At 45.7% G+C, this 22,577-nt stretch overlaps 1 long non-coding RNA gene across 1 annotated transcript in view; it reads left to right on the top strand.

Moving 5' to 3' along the window:
• Positions 1-18,901, top strand: part of LOC141129906 (uncharacterized) — an 83,726-nt gene extending 64,825 nt beyond the window's left edge. The window contains exons 2-4 of the long non-coding RNA XR_012241901.1: positions 17,594-17,759; positions 17,864-18,009; positions 18,093-18,901. This is a non-coding gene — a long non-coding RNA (uncharacterized lncRNA). The remainder of the gene's footprint in view (positions 1-17,593; positions 17,760-17,863; positions 18,010-18,092) is intronic.
• The last annotated feature ends 3,676 nt before the right edge of the window (positions 18,902-22,577 follow it).

The raw sequence follows: 22,577 nt of genomic DNA, 5'->3' as shown, positions 1-22,577 counted from the left end.
CACACTGCATTATGTGACCCTGCACAAAAGCAAAGTAAGGAGAAATTATAGAATTATTTTAAAAAAATAAAGTTTTTCTATATATTTTGACATACAAACCAGCCATATTTTAACCTGATACTTAGATTTCCAGTTTACATGATCGTTGTCATATACTTTCTTTAACTTTTGTCAGTACTGCATGCAGCAATGGCAGTTTACCTGCCAACATCCTATACTGAACATAGTCCACCTTTGAAGTAAGCCCATGAGCAAAGAAATATGGTAACCAGGCCTGTGTGCTTTGAATCTGGGTGAGGGTAAGTGACGCATCTCCATACCTCCCAGCTTTTTGAGATAGGAACGAGGAAATCAGGGACAGTTGGGAGCTATGCATCTCTGGTACCTCCCCCTACTTGCTGGAACTCCTGAGAAACGTCCAGAAGAGTAGGAGGGAAGTTAGGAGGAGATGTCTGGGCTGGCAGGGGGAGGGACCTCTTAAATACTCATGGTCAGTCCAGCAGAGGCAGTGGAGTTTGGGTGGAAGATTGGAGATGGAGTGCTGAGGAAGCTTTCATGGGTCCTTGAGGGTGCCCCCTAGTTTGCAGGGGGGGTTGACTTCGGGCCTGGGGCTCAGGTGCTGGATGTGCAGTATAAACTGTATGTAGCTTTCTCTGAATGGCTGAGCGCGCTGTGATAGACTCTACTGTGTTCTGAGTAAGAGACTGGAATTCTCAGCTCCAACCCGCAACACAGTGCAGTATGCTGTATGTAGCCGCAGCTACATACAGTTTATACCGCACATACAGCGGCCTCACGTGTTAGTGAGGGACATAGTTCATTTGGGCCAAGCTGGCCCAAACGAACTACAGTTGTGCTCAAAAGTTTGCATGTCCTGGCAAAAATCATTAAATTTTGGCATTGATATTGAAAATATGACTGATCATACCAAAAAAGAAAAAGGCCTTTACTGCACCAATGTCATAAAAAAGTCCAGTGAGGTGTCAAAAACCATGAAATCAGGCAGAAGTACAGTTAAATCACAATTGTTTAATAATAAAAGTAAAAAGAACAAACGTAGTCAAAACATAGCCAAAGTTCAGTAACCGGAATGGATAGTCAGCCAAGCCAGAAGTCTTGAACAGGAACACAGGTGATAGTTTCTGTGATGTTGACTAAGGCGAAGGCAGAGAACCTCTGGACTGGTAGGCTTAAGTAGGCAGGACTGAGGAGCAGGATATCATCAACAGCTGAGTAACTGTGGAGATATAGGGGCTGGCAATTAGCCAACAGCTGAGCGGCCAGCTCAGAGAAGGAAGGGTTGAGCCCAGCCCTGACACGAGGCATGTCAAGGTGTTGTCAGGCATATTGTAATCGGGTGTTTTGTGACATTGGTGCAGTAGTCTTCTTTCTGGTAACTTGACCATGTAGCTCATTTTCGTTCAAGTATTGTATTGTGCTCCTTAAAAACAATCACACCATCTTTTTCAAGAGCAGCCTGTATTTCTCCTGAGATTACTTGTGAGTTTTTCTTTGTATCCTGAACAATTCCTCGGCTTGATATCAAGAGATCCCTAAATTTTCCACTTCTTAAGTGATTTAACAGCACTGACTGGCATTTTCATGGCTATGGATATCTTTTTATATTCTTTTCCATATTTATAATGTTCCGTTAACTTGTTACGCAGGCCTTTTGACAGTTTTTTTCTGCTCCCCATGGCTCAGTATCTAGCCTATTCAGTGCATCCATGTGAGAGCTAACAAACTCATTGCCTATTTATACAGAGACACTAATTGCAGTTTAAAAAGCCACAGATGTGGGAAATGAACTTTTAGTTGCCATTTTAACCTGTGTGTACCACCTTGAGTGTCTGTATCAAGGCCAAACAATCCAGGGTATGTAAACTGTTGATTAGAGCCATTTGGGTTATTTCTGTTATTATGATTTAAAAATGAGCCAAAAAGCTATGTGATAATAAATGGCTTCATATGATCACTATGCTTAAAAAAAAAGTCATATTTCATGAACAGTCATATTTCCAATATTGATGCAAAAAATGTCATGATTTCTACCAGGGGATGCAAACTTTTGAGCACAACTGTATGTAAAGTATGTCAAAAGATGGAGTTGAGTTTTTAAGCTGAGCTCCCAGTACTGATAGAAGACACACATTAATGTAACTCTGTAATTATTCAAACATCATTACGGTTGTTTTAGACTTGGTTTACACTAGAACGTGGTGCCGCAAAACCCCAATCCATACATGTTTCCTGCACCATAGTCAAAACGCACTGAAGTTAACGACACCCCCAAGCGTAGGTCGTAATCGCAGTGTGTTTGCCTGTACCGGATCGCACAACTTTTGGTGTGATGCAGTGTGATATGAGCCCACTCAAAATGTAAAGCTCAAATCGCACCTCTCTGAATATCATGTGAATTGCACAAGAATGCGCTGCGCAATTCATAATGTGAACCTGGGGCTTAGTGCAAGCAGTATAAGTACCTGAATTTAAACTGGCATTAGCCTCCTGTAGTCCCTGTACTGCAGGACTTGAGAGTGAGAGGAAGAAGCAGCACAAGGAGCCAATCAGTTCATGTGCTGACAAGAAGCGAGCTGATAGGAAGCAAAAGCAGAGTAACAGTGAGCTGCGCTTATCATTGAGCTGCTTCTCTTTTCACTGTGCTGTCACAGACTGGGACAGGTCCAGACAGCCTGGGCTCAGAAGGTCCATAAAGACATGGATGGGCAAATTTGGGGTGGAGGAAAACTGACTGGCCTGCACAGAGTCCTGACCTCAGCCCAATAAAACACCTTTGGGATGAATTAGAGCGGAGACTGTGAGCCAGGACTTCTGATCCAACATCAGTGCTTGACCTCACAAATTCACTTCTGGAAGAATGGTCAAACATTCCCATACACACACTCCTAAACCTTGTGGACAGTCTTCCGGGAAGAGTTGAAGCTGTTATAGCTGCAAAGGGCAGCCCAACTCAATATTGAACCCTACGGACTAAGATTGGGGTGTCATTAAAGTTCATGTGCGTGTAAAGGCAGGTGTCCAAATACTTTTTATGTAGCAGTATAAATTGTGACCAAAATTTATGAAGAAAAATTACTAAATTGCAAAATTTTATCACAGAAACGAAGAAAAAAATTTGGGTTTTTTCAAAATTTTTGGTCTTTTTTCATTTATAGCGCAAACAATAAAAAACCCAGAGGTGATCAAATACAACCAAAAGAAAGCTCTATTTGTATGACAAAAAAAAATTGGGGTACAGTGTTGCATGACTGACTAATTGTCATTCAAAATGCTGAAAGCTGAAAATTGGTCTGGGCAGGAGGGGGGTTTAAGTGCCCAGTAAGCAAGTGGTTAAAGTTCAAGTGCATGTAAAGGCAGGCGTCCCAATACTTTTAACAATATAATGTATATACAGGGTATATATAGTGGTTCACTCAAGTGAAGCACCTTTTGTGAACTTCAGTCCAGCCAGTAAATTAAATTTCAGGGCTTTTTGCCCACTTTTATTCAAAATAAAGTTAGAAAACTCACACAGAAGGTTACCATTGGGGTTATCAGAGTCACAATGACAAATATAAATTCCCCAGCCTCCTGCTATGCCACACGTGAGAACAAGCCCCTATCAACAGGTCAATCTATCTTAGTTCAAGGAAACCCTAGCAAACTTTGGAGGAACCCTAGTGGAGAATGGCTGCAGTAGAGAATCATAGTATTATGGCATTATGGCAAAAGCAAAAGGAAAATTATTTAATTTAAGTTTCAAACTAATAAATATAGTTAATGCATTTTTATCTCATAACTATTGTGCAATAATTTGTCCCTGCGTTTGCCTATGAAACAAAAGTTCCATTAGTTATGAAATCCATACAACTGATGTCATTGTTAAATAAAATTTCCACATTAAATACACAGCAGCAATTCCAACTGCATATTCACAATATCAATTGATATAACAAACTGAGTCATCAAAACAACCCATGACACTTGTGTCTACAAAAGCCTTTGTAGATAATGCACCGCACGTTAGAAAAACATAGGCCCAGAGAGGAAGTTTCTGATAGGAGGGAAGAATGGGGAATCCTGCACCAGGCCTTGTCTGCCCACAGACCGCATGAGTGTATTTGCACCACTGTTAATGAAATATCTGAAATATTTGTGGGAATTTGTGGTTATTAAGATTAAAGAAGATGAGTCAAGTGTAGAAAATGCTAAACTTCAGTACACACAGGCGATATGTACTGTATCTCTGTGATCCTCTACCTCTTGCCCGTATAACCTCATCAGGAAACAAACCATACTGAACTGATCCTCATTTTTCAAATATCTGCTGCAGATCGAAGATTATCCCAGGCAAATGAATTATCTATTTTATGAATTCTTAAACTGATCCTTAAGTTGTAAAGGCAGAAGTTTTTTATCTTAATGCATTCTATGCATTAACCACCTCCCGCCTTAGCGTATAGCAGCATGACAGCCGGGCGGTGGTTCAGTTATCCTGACTGAGCATCATATGACATCCAGCAGGATAACATGCCGGCGCACGACCGCGGGGGCACGTATGTGGCGATCGGTGGTGCTGTGTGTCACTCTGACACAGTGCATCTCCGATCGTAGTAAGGAGTCTGACGGACCAATCACAGTTGATCACAGCGGCTGCTCTCCCTGTCAGAGGGGGGGTCTGTGCTGATAATCAGCACAGCCCCATCAGATCTGCCACAAGCAATGCCAATCAGTACCCATCAGCTGCCAGTCAGTGCCCCATCAGAAACGCCTGTCAGTGCCCAAAGTGCCAATCAGTGCCCATCACAGTGCCCACCAGTAACACCTGTCAGTACCCATAGCTCCCAACTGTCCCTGATTTCGAGGGACTGTCCCTGATTTGGAGCAATGTCCCTCTGTCCCTCATTCCTCCTCATTTGTCCCTCATTTTGGTCTGATCTATTTAGATGTATATAAAATGCACTTTTTAACTATCAAAAAGTGTTTTTTTCATCTGATTTCTAAATTGTTGCATTTGTAAATTCCAAAAGCCAATATAAAGGAATAGTAGTAGTAAAAAAAGCACTTGTGGGTTTAACCAATCTTGTTTTTTTTTGTACAAACCTCCTTTAAGGGGGCATGGCAATGGGTGTGTCCTATGCCTGCATGCTTTTGCTGATAGGTGTCCCTCATTCCCATCTCAAAAAGTTGGGAGGTATGCAGTACCTCATCATCAGTGCTGCCCACCAGTGCCATCTATTAGTGTCCATCAGTGCCACCAGTCAGTGCCCATCAGTGCCTCCTGTCAGTACCTGTCAGTGCCCAATGCTGCCTATCAGTGCCCATCAGTGCTCCCTATCAGTGCCTATCAGTGCTGCATATCAGTGCCCATCAATTCTACATATTAGTGCCTCCTCATCAGTGCCCATTAGTGCCACCTTATCAGTGCCAACTCATCAGTGCCGCCTCATCAGTGTCCATCAGTGGCCGTCAGTGAAGGAGAGAAGAAAATTTTATGACAGAAACAAAGAAAAACTTTTTTTTAATTTAAAAATTTCGGTCTTTAGTTTGTTTAGCAAAAAATAAAAACCCCAGAGGTGATCAAATGCCACCAAAAGAAAGCTCTATTTGTGGGAAAAAAAAGATAAAAATGTAGTTTGGGTACAGTGTTGCATGACCGCGCAATTGTCATTCAAAGTGCGACAGTGTTAAAAGCTGAAAATTGTCCTGGGCAGGAAGGGGGGAAAGTGCCAGGTATTGAAGTGGTTAAGATAAAAAAAACCTTCTGTGTGCAGCAGCCTCCCCAGCACACCCTAGTACTTGCCTGAGCCCCATCTTTCTCTAGCAATGTCCACGAGTGTCATAGCTGTCTGGGACTCTCTTCCTGATTGGCTGAGACACAGCAGCGGCGCCATTGGCTCCAACGGCTGTCGATCAAAGTCAGTTAGCCAATCAGGGGAGAGAGGGGGCGGGGCTCTGTCTGAATGGACACAGGGAGCTGTGACTCGACTGCCCCCATAGCAATATCAGGTCACCTGAGTCCAGGTGACAGATGCACCCCGTTGGGGTCTGGAGTGCACCGCAAGGTAGTGGACCCTATGGCTGACTGCTGCGGATGGAGCTCCAGGTGATACAGGAGAGCAGGTACTCTGTAGTACTTACAAAGGATGACACTGGGAGCTAGAGCATGACATTTCCCAGGGCACGGAATCTAAGAGCCAGCGGGTGTTCACCAGAGGCCCCTAGTGGTGGGGATGGATTTAGCTGCAGTCTGGCTCCAGGTCGCGACCCCTAGGGCCTCCCAGCTCACGCTCACGGTAGACTACAGGGAGGTAGAGAGCAAGCATCAGACTGCGACAACAAAGAATAGTCAGGAGATAGCCAAAGGTCGGGGTAAGGATAGCAGGTAAGGATAGTCAAGATCAAGCCAAGATCGGTAACTGGAATCAGACATAGAACACACAGCAAGTAGCACATGGAAGCCAAACACAATATTGATCATCAGGGCTGGCTTGCAGTGCACAGGTTAATATAGAGTTCCCTGCTTGATTGGTTCCTAATGCTGGTCTTCCATCACCCAGAGGGCTACTATACAATGATGTACAAAACCTGATATAAAGACAAATTTAGATAAAACCACTTGCTTGTCAGCATGCAAAAAGACAGTATACTGCCTAAAATAATTTAGCCTTGTTTTAGATTTTTAAAACACATGAATAAAGTGGTTTTAGCTCTGACTGTTGGTAACTCACCCTTAAAAGGAGAAGCCCAGCCTGAGGCTGGGCTTTTCCTCTGGGTCACAGGAGTGCAATTAGTTTTGCACTCCTGTGACCCGTTTTCAGCAGAGAACGGTCTGAAGTCCACTCTCCACTGACATCACTGCCATCAGTCGAGGCAGCGCCTCATCCCAACTTCTCAAGTCTGTATCCGCCAGCTGCCTTGATTGATGGCAGTCTCAGTGAGCCGATGAGAAGCTGATATGGCCGCTCCCTGCCCCTCCACAGCTCAGCGCTCTAATGAGCGTGGAGAAGCAGAGAGGAGAGACGCTCACTGACAGTCAGCAGCTCTCCTCTCGGGGATCTGTAAAAACCGAGCCATCGGCGATGTTCGGTGGCTCAGTTCTCAGTGCAGAGGCGGCGGGGGACAGCTGCAGTATCGGTCTGATGCTGCATCCACATAGGTAAGCATGAATAGGAAATTTAAAAAAAACACGCTTCTCTTTTAAGCCTGATACACAGGATCAGATTATCAGACGAATAGTCATTTTTTTGTTGCATGCTAGTCTCATATCAAAAGTGAAGAGGTTCCTCAACTTACGAACAACAGAATACAACTTCGGAAGTGATGTAATGTATTGAATTGTTTTGTAATGTATTCTTTTGTTTCCAAGCATGCATAGTCTCGCTCTTACGATTTTTTTTTTTTGGATGAAAACTGTACTAATTAAAATGAAAATCGGACGTTGTGTTCACGTACTATAAAAATGTTAAAGCATGCACTTTTTTTTGTCATCCAAAAAGTCAGAATTGACTGTTGAAAGCACTATACTAACCTCAGATAATCGGCCGATTGTTCATCGCACCAATTTTCTTATCGTGTGTATGGGCCTTAAAACTAGCCATACACATGCCAACTTTCTGGCAACTTCAGCTGCCTTGGATTAAACTGGAATCAAATTCACAAGAAAAATATCTAAATTAGTAGTTTTAATCAACTGCATGGAGATGGGATCAACGTTGCCTCAATCGAAGCTGGCAGAAAAATCCAACATCTTACAACACAATTGCCATTGGTTTAAGTACTGAAGCTGTCAATTTATACTCTTGTTAGATCGATCAAATTGAGGTGGGTGCTCTAGTTCATGGACGGCAGATTGCTTGGTTTCAAGCAACACCTTTCAATCTTGTCGGTTCAATAGCCAGTCAATCAAAATAGGTTGAAACTTATGAGTGTGATTGTAATTTGCCTCTTACAAACAGGTGGCCGTGGTGAGGTGGGGGGGTTGGCAGTGTTGGGGCAGCAAAATAAGCTAAGCCCAGCCACCCACCTAAAGTGTGAAAAACAGTTTCAGGAGCCTGTTCACATGTTGCAGCTGCAATGCTTTGCATAGTGGGGGAGTTTAGAGGCAACACCTGGACATACTCAGGGAAGATAAGCTTCTTTGCATCCCTCTCTCAGTAGCTGAGGCCACACCTGATGAGCCTGAGGAAGCTGTGCAAGTCAGGCAAGAGGCCCCTATTGTCAGAACAGGCATGTGGGCAGGTGGGCCAGAGTCGGACCCTAGGTTCATATTGGTACGATTTGGCATGCGATTTCACATGTCAAATTGCATGCGAAAGCAGCGGCTATTGCACCGCCCTAATCGGTGTGTGCCACCAACTTTGCAGCACCGCACCAATTCCCAAAAGTAGTTCCTGTACTACTTTTGGCAACTTCAGGAGGTGATTTGTATAGACATCTGTGCAGGAACCCGCACAGATGTCTGTCAAATCGCCCCCAAAGTCGGACTGCATTGCCGGGTTAGAACTGAACTGAACTCGCACACTTTCTAACCCGCATCAATGTTAACCTAGGCTAAGGCAGATCACATTTCTCACCAAAATTGTATAGGGCCCTTTTTTTGGTCTGCACTGGATCCGATTCCTGTACCATTTGACAGTTTGCACTGCAATCTGCAAACCGATCTAGGGGTGTCATTAACCTTCTATTGACACCCACGTCAGTTCCAGTTCGCAGAGCAGTGTGAACTGCTTTCGAGCGACATGCGATATGGGAACCCACACAGGAATCACGCTGGTTCCCACATTGCATATGTGTGAACCCAGCCTAATAGTACACATCTTCTCCAGCATACCCAGCTACTGGAGGGAACATTTCCTCAGTCGCTAACAGAGGACTCTACTTCCAGTACGGTGGCCCTCCCGTGTCCTCAGGCCTGGGATTCCTCCAGCTATTCACTTGTGTTACCAAAACTACAATGGACTTCCCTGAGGGAGATGCTGTTTATATAGATAGATTTGTTCTGAAATGTTTTACTAAAGTAGAGTGAGGCCCGGAACGTCAAAGAAGGAAAAGAATAGTGCAGGGCCGGGCATGACAGTGTGTCTAGTGACACACAGGGTTAACCTGGGTTGTGTTTTGGTGGGGGGCGGAGGCAGCAGGAAACTTGAGGGGAGCGGCCATACAAAAGGAGGGGCGGAGTTTTGCTCTGGGTCAGTGGATCGAGGAAAGACACGAGGAGGCAGATTTTCTCTGCTCCTCTACAGCTATGGCCGACATTGATCTGATCCTGGCTCGTTTGCGGCAGGCAGCGGCGTCCAGGGGACCGGAGTGGCTCCATAGCCAGGTGGCGGGGATCATCGATACTGAGGCTGGCGGTTCGGCGGAGGCAGGTGAGGGGACTGCGCGTGCGCGGAGGTCGCGGCCTCCGGCGCGTTATTCGCCGGGACCCGGTGGCCGATCGGGTCGCCAGGCACGAAGCCCTAGGGGAGAACAGTCAGCCCCACCGGCCAAGAGGAGTCACCCGACGGCCGCTGCTGGGACCGGGCGGAACACACGCCGGGACCACGGCGCGGTGGGCGGGGCTACGAGGCAACATGGCGCCGGTGGCACAATTACAGGGCCTAGGCGAGAGCGAGCGAACCCCCCAGCAGCTCAGCACGAGCCGAGGGGGGAGGACAGAAGGGAGAGGACAGCTGCAGCGGCGTCCAGGGCCGTAACTAGAAGTCGGACCGGCACCGCAGGTGGGCATCGGTCACCTGGCGTTGGGAGAGAGCTGCAGAGGGATGGCCAGAAGATTGATCAGGCCGGACGGGTGTCAGTCACTCCAGGGCAGCGCGGACTCCAGTCGGGAGGCGGGGCTTCGGAGGTCGGACAGATCGGGTCCCAGCGGGGACACACGGCCTCCAGGAGAGACGCGCCTGGGGGGCTCACTACGCCGGCAAGCCCATCTCAAGGGGACCCGTCGGATGATGAGGAGTCAGAAGAAGGTGAGGTGGAGACACGCCCACAAGATACGGCGGTGGAAACCAGATCAGCGGCTGTCGGGAGGTCTCCGGGTCGGCCCGGTAAGTCCAGTAATAATTTTTCTGTCACCAATGAGTTACAAAGTATATGGGCCATGGCTACCTCGGGTACGGCAGGGGTAGCCGCCTACCCGCCACATTTGCAGGGACAGGGCCAGGACCACCAATTGGCGGGACCAGGATCCGCCAGTTCGGGGTCAGGGGGACAACTTCAGGAGCTGTTGGAGGGCCTGAGGGCACTAGTGGGGCGCTTTGGGGAACAACCTCCTCAGGCGACCACGAGTTCAGCATCGCAAGGAGCGCAAGGGACTGGCGGGGGTGTGTCCGCGGGGGGGGAGGTAGAAGTCACTTCAGGGGCGTCTGCTGACAAGACCCTGGAATCGGGGGTCAGTAAGGAAAGGATGGGGGAAAGAGGGGCAGCGGAGGCTCTGGGTAGAACGGACATTGTCAGGATCGCGGACGCAGCGAAATGCGAGGTATACGTCTGTTTTGAGGGCCCGCTGGGTGCGCATCTGAAACAGGAGGTGCGGGAAAAAATTCAAAAAGGGGAATATGTGGAAATCTTTTCCTTGTTGCCGTTGGAAAAGTTTAACTTGGACAGGGTTAGGCCCGATGACTCCAAGAGGGAAGAGGAGGAGAAGAGGAGATACAGGTTGATTCCAAGGACGTTTGTTAACTGGTTACAAGCGTTCGCTATCATGGCCAGCGTCATTGGCGAAAAGAATCCTGAACATTGTTCAGGGTTGTTTTGTTATATGGATGCTATCGGAGAGGCTCACAGAGTTTATGGGGGAACGGCTTGGCTGCGCTATGACGAGCAGTTCCGGCAACGCAGAGCGGTTCGTCCGGCCCTGCGTTGGGACCATAAGGACATTAGTCTGTGGATGAGACTGATGTCCTCGGCCAAGGCCTCGCCTCAGTTTTTTCAAGGGGGGGCCGGGGGTACACACTCCCCAGGACTACCGGCCGGTAAAAAATGGGGAGTGTGTTGGCAATACAACGAAGGCAACTGTAAGTTTGGGGGTTCGTGCAAATTCAAGCACGAATGCTCAGGGTGCGGGGGAGCCCACACATTTGCCAGATGCTTCAAAAAAGGGAAACGTACCGGGGAGCCTGCTAACAAGAGGGATGACGCCGGTGAAGGTGGAAAGGATGCTGCCTTTCCTAAGTAAGTATCCGGATAAGGAAGCGGCATCGCTAATCACTGCAGGTTTTAGGGAGGGGTTCAAAATACCATGCACATTGGAGGCGGTTCCCCCCATGGCAAGGAATTTAAAATCAGCATGGCAACACTCGGGGGTGGTGGGCGAAAAATTGGCAAAAGAAGTGGCGTTAGGCCGCATGGTAGGGCCATTCAAGGAGAAGCCACTACCGGATTTAGTCGTGTCCCCACTGGGGGTGGTCCCCAAAAAAGAACCTAATAAGTTTCGGTTAATTCAGCATTTATCCTTTCCAAGAGGGGGCTCGGTCAATGACTTCATCGACCCTGATGCCTGCGCTGTATCCTATACTTCATTCGATGCAGCGGTGCGGTGGGTTAGGAGGTACGGAAAGGGGGCACTGATGGCAAAATCCGACATAGAAGCGGCGTTTCGGCTTCTCCCAGTGCATCCGGACAGCTTTAGGCTGCTGGGTTGCCATTGGCAAGAACAGTTTTATGTCGATAAATGTTTGCCCATGGGTTGCTCCATTTCTTGCGCCATGTTCGAAGCATTTAGTTCCTTTTTGGAGTGGGTGATTAGGGATGTGTCAGGGCTGGACTCGGTTATCCATTACTTGGATGACTTCCTTTGTATAGGTCCTCCTTCCTCCAGTGTGTGTGCGATTTTATTGTCCACGTTGCAGCACATTGCGGAAAGGTTCGGTGTGCCATTGGCAGCTGAGAAAACAGAAGGCCCGACAACTGAGATTAGTTTCCTGGGTATCGTTATCGACACGATACAAATGGAATGCAGGTTACCGCAAGAAAAATTAGTGGATTTGCAGAAGGAGATCCGGGAGATGCATGGCATGCGGAAGGTGCAATTGCGGACCCTGCAGTCATTGCTAGGTAAGCTAAATTTTGCTTGTAGGATCATACCTATGGGTAGGGTGTTTTGTAGAAGGCTGTCCGCAGCCACGGCGGGAGTTAAAGCCTCTACACATTTTATCAGGTTGACTCGGGAGCATCGTGAGGACCTGAAGGTATGGTATCAATTTCTGTCAGTGTATAACGGAAGAGCAGTGTGGATGTCAGGTCCGGTAAGTAACTTTGACGTGGAGCTAGTTACGGATGCGGCGGGTTCTACGGGTTACGGAGCATATTTTCAGGGGCAATGGAGCGCCGAACCTTGGCCACAATCATGGGGGAAGGCAGGGCTTCTTCGTAACCTGGTACTGTTGGAACTGTTTCCAGTGGTGCTGGCTATTGAGTTATGGGGGCGGTCCTGCCAGAATTTAAAGTTGAGGCTTAATTGCGATAATATGGGGGTTGTGGAGGTGGTCAATCGCATGTCAGCGTCTTCCCAACCCGTCATTAGGCTGATGCGACAGTTGGTATTACGGTGCTTGCAATTGAATATCTTTATATATGCTGTACACATACCGGGAATTGACAACTCATTGGCTGATTCGCTGTCTCGCTTTCAGTGGGACAAGTTCAGGGAACTAGCTCCTGCGGCAGAGAAGGAAGGGATTCCTTGCCCGGAGTGGATTTGGGAGCTGGCATTGGAGTCGCCGCAGGATGGATCCAGCAATCAGTGAGTAATTCAACTTGGATGGCATATGTGAAGGTATGGAGAGAATGGGCAGATCTAATACAAGAAGCTGGGGTGGAGAAGGATGGGTCCGAGGTGAGACTACTGGTCTTGTATTTTGCGTCCAGACATATAGAAAACGGGGTTGCGGTTTCGTCTATTGAAAAGAAGATGGCGGCTTTGTCATTTCTTTTCAAGTTACAAAGGAGGGAGGACTGGACGAAGGATTTTTGGGTTAGGCAAGCCCTCAAGGGGTACAAAAAAGGAAAAAAGGAAAAGATACAAGAAGGCCCGTCACTTTTGAAAACCTGATGTCCATTTGCGGGCAGTTAGGGTCAATATGTTCTTCTAGTTATGAACGTTTGCTGTTTACAGCAGCTTTTTCATTAGCGTTTTTTGGAGCGTTCAGGATTGGGGAATTGGTTAGCCCGACACGGGGGACTGCGGGTGGCATTTTCGCAAAGGACGTTAGGTCACACAGGGATAAAGTGTGTTTGCGATTGCGGAGGTCAAAGACTGATCAGTCGGGGAAGGGAGTAGACGTATGGTTGTTCGCTCTGCCTGGATCCACGGTATGCCCGGTAAGGGCGGTCGAGGAATTGGCACGAGTGAGGCCGACGGGTGGGGGACCATTTTTGCGTCATGAGGACGGGTCCTATTTATCTAGGTTTCAATTTGTAGCAGTATTTAGAAAATGTTTGATGAAGTTGGGTTTGGATGGGAAGGCTTACGCTTCACACTCCTTCCGCATTGGGGCGGCTACCGAAGCTGCCAGATGTGGGTTGGATGAGGCAGCCGTGAGGAGGATCGGTAGATGGGAATCGAGAAGGTTCCGCACCTACATACGACCTCAGCTGATTGTAGAATAAAAAAAAAAAAAAAAAAAAAAAATAAAATAATATAAAAAGAGAAAGTCCGGGTAAGTGGGGGTTCTTGTCAAGTTCATTATAAATAACGATGCCTTGGTTTGTGATCTTTTCATTTCAGAAGGAGGTGCTCCACGCCTTGTTTGGATTCTTGGGCACTCTTACGTGTGTTGGGGGGCCCGGAGAGGTGATGCGAGACCCGATGGGCGGCAGCTGGGAATATCAAGGAGAGAGGCTTATATCAGGTGGCTGGGGAGACCGGGTATGATGTGGAGTAGAGTTGTTCCAGAAGTAGAACGTTATGCGTGGTTAGACAGACCACCAGATGTGTTGGTCATTCACGCAGGAGGAAATGATCTAGGGGTACGTACGGTCAGAGCATTAATGGCAGATGTTAAGTCGGATTTGTTATATATCCGCACGATTTTTCCTAATACACTTCTGTTATGGTCCGACATGGTGGCTCGAACCACCTGGCGGATGGCAAGATCTGTTGCACGGCTTAACAAAGCACGAATACGCGTTAACAAGGTAGTGGGGAGGTTTTTGGTGCAACAGGGGGGTATGGTGATAAGGCATAGAGAGCTGGAGATTAATGTTGGCCTTTATTTACGCAGGGATGGTGTTCACCTCACGGATGTGGGGATAGATTTGTGGACCATGGGGTTGCAGGATGGAATCCAAAGGGCGTTGAGGGTGTGGAGGGGCCCTTAAGGATAAGGTTTCATCCTTTCGGGCTGTGGCTGTGTTGTTTCTGTTGGTCGGTGGCGGTAGCAGTAAACAAATGTGGTAAAAGGGGTGGGGGGTCATCGATAGTATGGCCCCTCCGGTGTATTCCCGAAATGGGAATACCGGTATGTTTACACTGCGGGCAAGGGGTTGTCTCCGAGCGGCACAGCTGGAGGCCTATCAAGTTGGAAATGGTTCCCGCAGTGTATTGTTTTGATATGTGGTAAAAGGGGGTAGCTCTGCCATTGACCAACAGATTGCGGTTAATAATATGTCGTTTGCACTGAAGTTATATGGTATTTTATACTTTAAGTTATTGGAGTTATTTATTCATTTTGTTTAATAAAAAGGCTGTTGTGGCCAGTTTATACTCCAGCAAGTTGGTGTGGTCTCGTTAATTAAGATAAGAAGTAAAAGGGGTCAGAGTAAAATGGTATAGCGATAAGAGGTAGTAGGTGGGTACATCTGGAATACACTAGTCAAGTGAGGCCCGGAACGTCAAAGAAGGAAAAGAATAGTGCAGGGCCGGGCATGACAGTGTGTCTAGTGACACACAGGGTTAACCTGGGTTGTGTTTTGGTGGGGGGCGGAGGCAGCAGGAAACTTGAGGGGAGCGGCCATACAAAAGGAGGGGCGGAGTTTTGCTCTGGGTCAGTGGATCGAGGAAAGACACGAGGAGGCAGATTTTCCCACCCTCCCTCCCTTTTTAGGTCTGTTTTAGTGTGGTTAACGTGTGTGTTTATTTTTCAGGTTCGGAAGAAGAGGTCGTCATGACAGCTGGGGGGTTGGCTGTGTTGTTTCTGTTGGTCGGTGGCGGTAGCAGTAAACAAATGTGGTAAAAGGGGTGGGGGGTCATCGATAGTATGGCCCCTCCGGTGTATTCCCGAAATGGGAATACCGGTATGTTTACACTGCGGGCAAGGGGTTGTCTCCGAGCGGCACAGCTGGAGGCCTATCAAGTTGGAAATGGTTCCCGCAGTGTATTGTTTTGATATGTGGTAAAAGGGGGTAGCTCTGCCATTGACCAACAGATTGCGGTTAATAATATGTCGTTTGCACTGAAGTTATATGGTATTTTATACTTTAAGTTATTGGAGTTATTTATTCATTTTGTTTAATAAAAAGGCTGTTGTGGCCAGTTTATACTCCAGCAAGTTGGTGTGGTCTCGTTAATTAAGATAAGAAGTAAAAGGGGTCAGAGTAAAATGGTATAGCGATAAGAGGTAGTAGGTGGGTACATCTGGAATACACTAGTCATGATTTTCAGCAGACTCTCTATGTTTCTATATAGAGTCTTAGGCCCCTTTCACACGATCAGACCATCTATCCACTTTTCATCCATCCGTCAACGGACGACAATGCATTCCTATGGGCAAACAGATGACCATCTTACCATCCGTTAACCTCTGCTTCTGATCTTATCTGTTTTTTTTTTTAACGTACAATGCTACGTCAAGATCTGTGAAAACAGATATTAACTGACGTTAACGGACAATGTCCATTAACGTCCGATCAGTTAAGATCTGTTTTGAAGAAATACATTTTTTTTTTGTTTATATGTGAACTCAACCTATGACCCAGGCAGTAGTTGGACAATAGAAAGTACATTGAAAGTACATCCCCAAGGAGAAACATGGCCAGGGATGTCTCCCAGGAGCAACTAAAAAACCTGGTGCATTAAAGGCCAGACTTGTGGGACTCAACATGTCGGGACCACAGTAACAGAGTGGCAACATAGCAACTATGGAATGAAATCTCTAAGCTTGTGACACCAAATTGGTCCACCATTACTCGCAAACAGCGTGAGCAACGTGGTAAGTGTTGCCCAACTGCAGCATGCTGTCCTGTCAGTGCTTTTATGGAATCGTGAGATTATGGAAACATGTGAGTAATGTACTGTGCAGTGGCGGTGTGTCCATAAAGGGCACGGGAGTGCCGCCTCCCCTCTCCTGTCACTTTCTAATCACCATAGAGTCATGCATTGCATGACTATCTATGGTCGCTGCTGACACCCCCTATTCAGGTGTCCGGCCCCTTTTCGGTCACCGGGCACCTGAATTACAGCGGTGGGGGTGTTATTGGAAGCACCTGATTAGAGCCGTAGGCTCTAATAGGCGTCCAAAAAGTGAGAAGCGGGTGTAATACTGTGCGTTCCTTGTCACTCAGCTCAATGTTAGCAAAGCCGAAGGAATTCGCTTTGCTAACATTGACCCGCCTCTCAGCCAGTCAGGTTGCCGTGCCTGTTACCGGTCGCCTGATTGGCTGAAACGTCAGGCGCTGTGATTGGACGCCTATCAGGTGTCCAATCATAGGAGAAGACAGGAGAAGAGGAGGACAGGAGAAGACACATGGAGGGGAGATGATGCATAGAGGGGAGAAGACGCATGGAAGACACCGCTCGCCGTCACACGCTGCCCCACCAAAACAGGGTAAGTGCCGGGTAGATGGCGAGTAGGCGGGGGTGGGGGGGATCACAGTGGCAGCATTGGATGGCACAGTGGCAGCATTGGATGGCACAGTGGCAGCATTGGATGGCACAGTGGCAGCATTGGATGGCACAGTGGCAACAGTGGCAGCGTTTGATGGCACAGTGGCAGCGTTTGATGGCACAGTGGCAGCGTTTGATGGCACAGTGGCAGCGTTTGATGGCACAGTGGCTGCGTTTGATGGCACAGTGGCTGCGTTTGATGGCACAGTGGCTGCGTTTGATGGCACAGTGGCTGCGTTTGATGGCACAGTGGCTGCGTTTGATGGCACAGTGAGGCTGCAATTGATGGTTTTTTTTTAGAACTTTTTAATTTGTTTGCGCCCCCCCCAAAAATGTTAAGCACCAGCCGCCACTGCTGTTCAGTCTCTCACTGCAGCAGGTGGAATTCAGTCTCTCGCTGCAGCAGAGCCAAATCATGTGTCACTCTGCTTTGTATATATTGCTATTTACCGTTTGTAGTAGTGCATGTGAATTTGAGGTCGGTGCACATCCTTTCTGGCCTCTCTGAAGTGTGCACCTTGTCCCAGAAGGGCATAATTTCTGTGTCTATTACTGTCCTTCTTGCACGCTGAATTTGTGGTGACCTAAGCATAAAAATATTGCTGTTCATCTGAATATGTTGACAGCATTCTGTACACATGATGTTTAATGTTGTGAATAGGCAAGGGCATGCTGGATCCTCCACAGACTATTGGTTATAGGTTTTTTTCTTAGCCACTTTACTCAAAATCTAAATCTTTACTCAAAATTTTTCTCAATGTTTGTTTTCAGAATTCGAATTTAACAGAAGGTGGCGTTCTCTCAGAGACCGTTTTCGAAGAGATTTGAATGATGAGACAGAGTGTGCAAGTGGTTCCGGAGCTACCAAAAAGAAAAAAAAAAAATCAGTCTTCTTCGAAATGTTGTCCTTCCTAAGAAAAGTCATGGACGCCAGACTGTAAGTGATGTTTGGATGTTCCATCTAGAAAGTGAAAAAAATAGGTCTCCGTATAGTAAGGTTTTGTGAACAAATGTTCCTCCTTTTTATTTTATTTATCTCAGAGTCTGAGGAGAACACTGAAGATAATGAGACAGAAGAAGTGCAGGAAGGTGAGCAAGCCGCACAAGAGGGAGAAGGCCAGTCCCAGTGTGTGGATGAGACAGCACATCAGAGTGCACGTCCAAGCTCTTCTTAAAGATCCGTACATGTAACTACTATTGATTACTAAGCTTTATCAGATGTACAGCAAGGCATTATTGCATTTCTCAATCGGCATATTATTCTCTACAGGTTAGTCCTGACAGGCAAACAACATCACGATCGCGTGTCAAAAACCCTGAAAATCCTAAGATGGACAAAGCCATGAAGTCCTTCATGGACAAGATGCCCTCTTTTAAAAGACAGGAGAGTAATACCCATTCTGTGATCCAAATAACGCAAATGTGTCCTTCCTGAGGACAATTTATCATACGCTTCAAAAAGCACCAGCAGAGAGGCAGGTGGAGATAAATATTTAATTATGTGGGGGGGATGAATTAGAGCTGCCGTGTCAGGAATGCCATTGCCCACTATTAGCCAGTATGAACCCCCTCAGAGGTCATACTGCCAATATTCGTATTCGTGGCCCCATGCCTTTGGGCCCAACTATATCTACCACCCTATCCACAGACCCCTTTGCATTCATACAGCTCAATGCACAATGCCCAGAGGCCTTCTTATGCAAGTTCCTCTCCTGCTCATTCCTCACAGGGAACATATCCTCTGAGTGTAAACACTAGCTCAAATGCCGCAGATCCGCAATAACTGCAATAAGCCAAACCAGCTCTGGTTCTTCTTCCCAACCTATTACTTCATATTCCCCATCCGCCACCTCTTTTTATCAGGATTTGTAACCTGGTTTTTATGTTAAATTATGACTTTTTAGAAAGTTTGCATATTTTATGCTTTGTTAAAACTTTGACAAATAAAAAGAAAAAAAGTAAAGTGAAAAAACTCTTATTTTAAACGGGTTATGCAGAATAATAAAACTAAAACTGTTTTGAACATATCATGTGCTTTTGTGTCTTTTTATGCTGTCAAAACACAATGAAATAACCAAAAAAAGCAAACACAAGTAAATTTGATATGGCATCTTAGGACATATTTGTACAATTATTGAAATTTGCACTGCATTACATATATTGATATTGCCATGGAACATCTCCTGGTAGAGATAGAAAGTAGTCTGCAAATTGTTCCCGCATGGCAATATAGGATCTCCTTGCACGTACTCTGCAAGGACATGGACAAAGGAAGGACACAGCAAGGACAAGTCACTCACTGAAAACTGCAATGCAGCATGGGAGAAGCTATGCTTTCTGGGTAATGTCAAAGCCACATAAACTGCTGCAAACGGATCAAAACAAATGCAAAAACGGTTGTAAACGGGTAAATTAACGGATGAAGCAATGGATGTTAACGGAACGGAAGACAGATGAAAAGGAGATTAACAGAACGAAAGACGGATGAAGATGGATGAAGCAACAGATAAGAACGTCTTTAACGTGGCTAAATTTACGGTGCCCATGTGAATGAGGCCTTATAGAGACTATGCTATGCAGCCATATGTTACACAGATTAAGTCACAGAGACATTGATGTAAAGATGCTGAAAGATTGTGCAGCTTTCATAACCCGTTTTATATTATTCCGTAATATATATATATATATATATATATATATATATATATATATATATATATATATATATATATATATATATATATATACAGTATCTGACAAAAGTGAGTACACCCCTCACATTTTTGTAAATATTTTATTCTATCTTTTCATGTGACAACACTGAAGAAATGACACTTTGCTACAATGTAAAGTAGTGAGTGTACAGCTTGTATAACGGTGTAAATTTGCTGTCCCCTCAAAATAACTCAACACACAACCATTAATGTCTAAACCGCTGGCAACAAAAGTGAGTACACCCCTAAGTGAAAATGTCCAAATTAGGCCCAAAGTGTTAATATTTTGTGTGGCCACCATTATTTTCCAGCACTGCCTTAACCCTCTTAGGCATTGAGTTCACCAGACCTTTACAAGTTTCCACTGGAGTCCTCTTCCACTCCTCCATGACAACATCACGGAGCTGGTGGATGTTAGAGACCTTGCGATCCTCCACCTTCCATTCGAGGATGCCCCACAGATGCTCAATAGGGTTTAGGAGACATGCTTGTCCAGTACATCACCTTTACCCTCAGCTTCTTTAGCAAGACAGTGGTGGTCTTGGAGGTGTGTTTGGGGTCATTATCATGGTTCAATACAAATCTATCAAACCAGACACAAAAAGAAAAGAAAATACAGGGGCTTTTACAATTACCCTTTCGTTTTAAAACTACAACATTTTATTTTAGTTATAAATATATTAAAGGTGCATCTCAAAAAATTAGAATATCATCAAAAAGTTAATCTATTTCAGTAATTCAATTTAAAAGTGAAACTCATATTTTATATAAATGTGTTACATGCAGAGTAATATAGTTCAAGAATTTCTTTTTTTTTTTTTTTTTGATTATTATGGCTTACAGCTAGTGAAAACCCAAAATTCAGTATCTTAGAAAATTCGAATATTACAAATATTATATATTACAATATTACAAGACCAATAAAAAAGGATTAATACAGAAATGTTGGCTTACTGAAAAATATGTCTATGTATGGTATAGTATGCACTATACCAATACTTGGTCGGGGCAGGGCTCCTTTTTCTCCTTTTTGATTTCTGTAAAAACAAAAATTAAGAAAAAAGCTTTTTTGTTTTCCACAATTATCAGTCTTTTTTCGTTTCCTTAGCAAAAAAAAAAAAAAAAAACGCTGATTTAATACCACTGAAAGAAAGCTACATTTGTCTCAAAAAAAAGATAAAAATGTTATATGGGTACAGTGTTGCATGACAGCACAATTGTCATTCAAAGTGTGACAGCGCTGAAAGCTGAAAATTGACCTGGGCAGGAAGAAGGTAAAAGTATCAGGTATTGAAATGGTTAATCATCCCTGTAAGTGTTAAGTCTAGGTTCACATTTATGCGGCTCAACTAGATGTATATTTTAGGCACGTTTTGCAGTGCGTTTTGTGCTTTTAAACCCGTATTTGTTTATGCATTTTTGTATGCTGTTTTCATGCATTTCGCGTTTTAGTTTTGTTTTTCTCTCTTAAAATGTACTGTAAACACACTATATAGCTGAAAGCTGAATGTAAAAAAAAAAAAAAAAATTGTGAAAAAAACAGCGTGGGGTTTCCCACCAAGTCCATACCAGGCCCTTTGATTCTATTATGGATTCAGAGGACCCTTCACAACAATTTTTTTTTTTTAATGGCGTGGGGTCCCTCCAAAAATCCATACCAGACCCTTATCTGAGCATACCGTGACGTCACAAGGGGTGGGCTCTCCAGGCGACATCACTGAATGGCCATGCCCCATGGCTATATAAGAAGTGACGGTCAGCGGAGACATCACACCGGAGGAAGACAGCTTCAGGATAAGACTGGCTTTTTTTGTTTTTTAGTGGGTAACCAGCGGCGGCGAAGAAGAAAACAGCTCCGTGGGAGAAGACAGCACAAGAAGACGGGAGACGATGGCATTGGGAGGTGACGGCTTTTGGAAGAGATGGCTCCGGGCTTCGTATTTAATAAAGGACTTGTCAAAAATCGGCTCTTGTATTTTGTTAACATTTCACAGTTTATTTGGTGAATGGGTAGGGGTACGATATACCCGATACCCATTCACATGGGGGAGGGCAGGATCTGGGGGCCCCCTTGTTAATGGGTGCTTCCAGATTCCAATAAGGCCCCCGCCCACATACCCCGACAACCACCAGCCAGGGTTGTTGAGAAGAGACCCTTTTCCTCCTCAACAAAGCACCCACCCCCCATGTTGACAGCATGCAGCCTGGTATGGTTCAAGAGGGGGGACGCTCGCTCATCCCCTCCCTTTTCTGACCAATCAGATGGCATGCTCGGATAAGGGTCTGGTATGAACCAGGGGGGAACCCCACGCCATTTTTGTTGTGAATTTTTTTGCCAGCAACTTTTTTTTTTACATTCAGCTTTCAGAGGGGAAGCCCACTGACAGCTAATTACTCATCGGTTGTTAAGGACACGGTGGCCGGCTTCCCGGCCCCCTCCTTAGCAACCAGCTATATACAGTGTTTTAAACATAGTTACATAGTTAGTCAGCTTTAAAAAAGACACAGGTCCATCTAGTTCAACCAAAAAAAAAAAAAAAAAAAAATACAATCCCATATACACAATCCTATACCCACAGTTGATCCAGAGGAAGGCGAAAAACCCCAGAAAAGCATGATCCAATTTGCTACAGCAGGGGAAAAAAATTCCTTCCTAATCCCCCAAAAGGCAATCGGATTACCGTAGATCAACTTTACCTATAAATGTTAGTACCCAGATATATATAATAATGTACATTTAGGAAAGAATCCAGGCCTTTTTCAAGCAATCTACTGAGCTTGCCAGTAGATTGGAGGGAGTCTATTCTACATTTTCACAGCTCTTACTGGGAAGAAACCTTTCTGTAATTGGAGATGTAATTTTTTTTCTCTTGACGTAAAAAGTGCCCCCTTGTCCTCTGTGATGGCCTTAACCACTTGCCGACCGCCTAACGCATATATACGGCGGCAGAATGGCACGGGCAGGCAGAATCACGTACCTGTACGTGATCTGCCTCCCGCGGGTGGGGGGTCCGATCGGACCCCCCCCCCCGGTGCCATAG

The sequence above is a fragment of the Aquarana catesbeiana genome, linkage group LG02 (assembly GCF_042186555.1).
Source record: "Aquarana catesbeiana isolate 2022-GZ linkage group LG02, ASM4218655v1, whole genome shotgun sequence".
Taxonomy (NCBI): Eukaryota; Metazoa; Chordata; class Amphibia; order Anura; family Ranidae; genus Aquarana; species Aquarana catesbeiana.
This window is presented reverse-complemented; position numbering and strand designations above follow the sequence as displayed.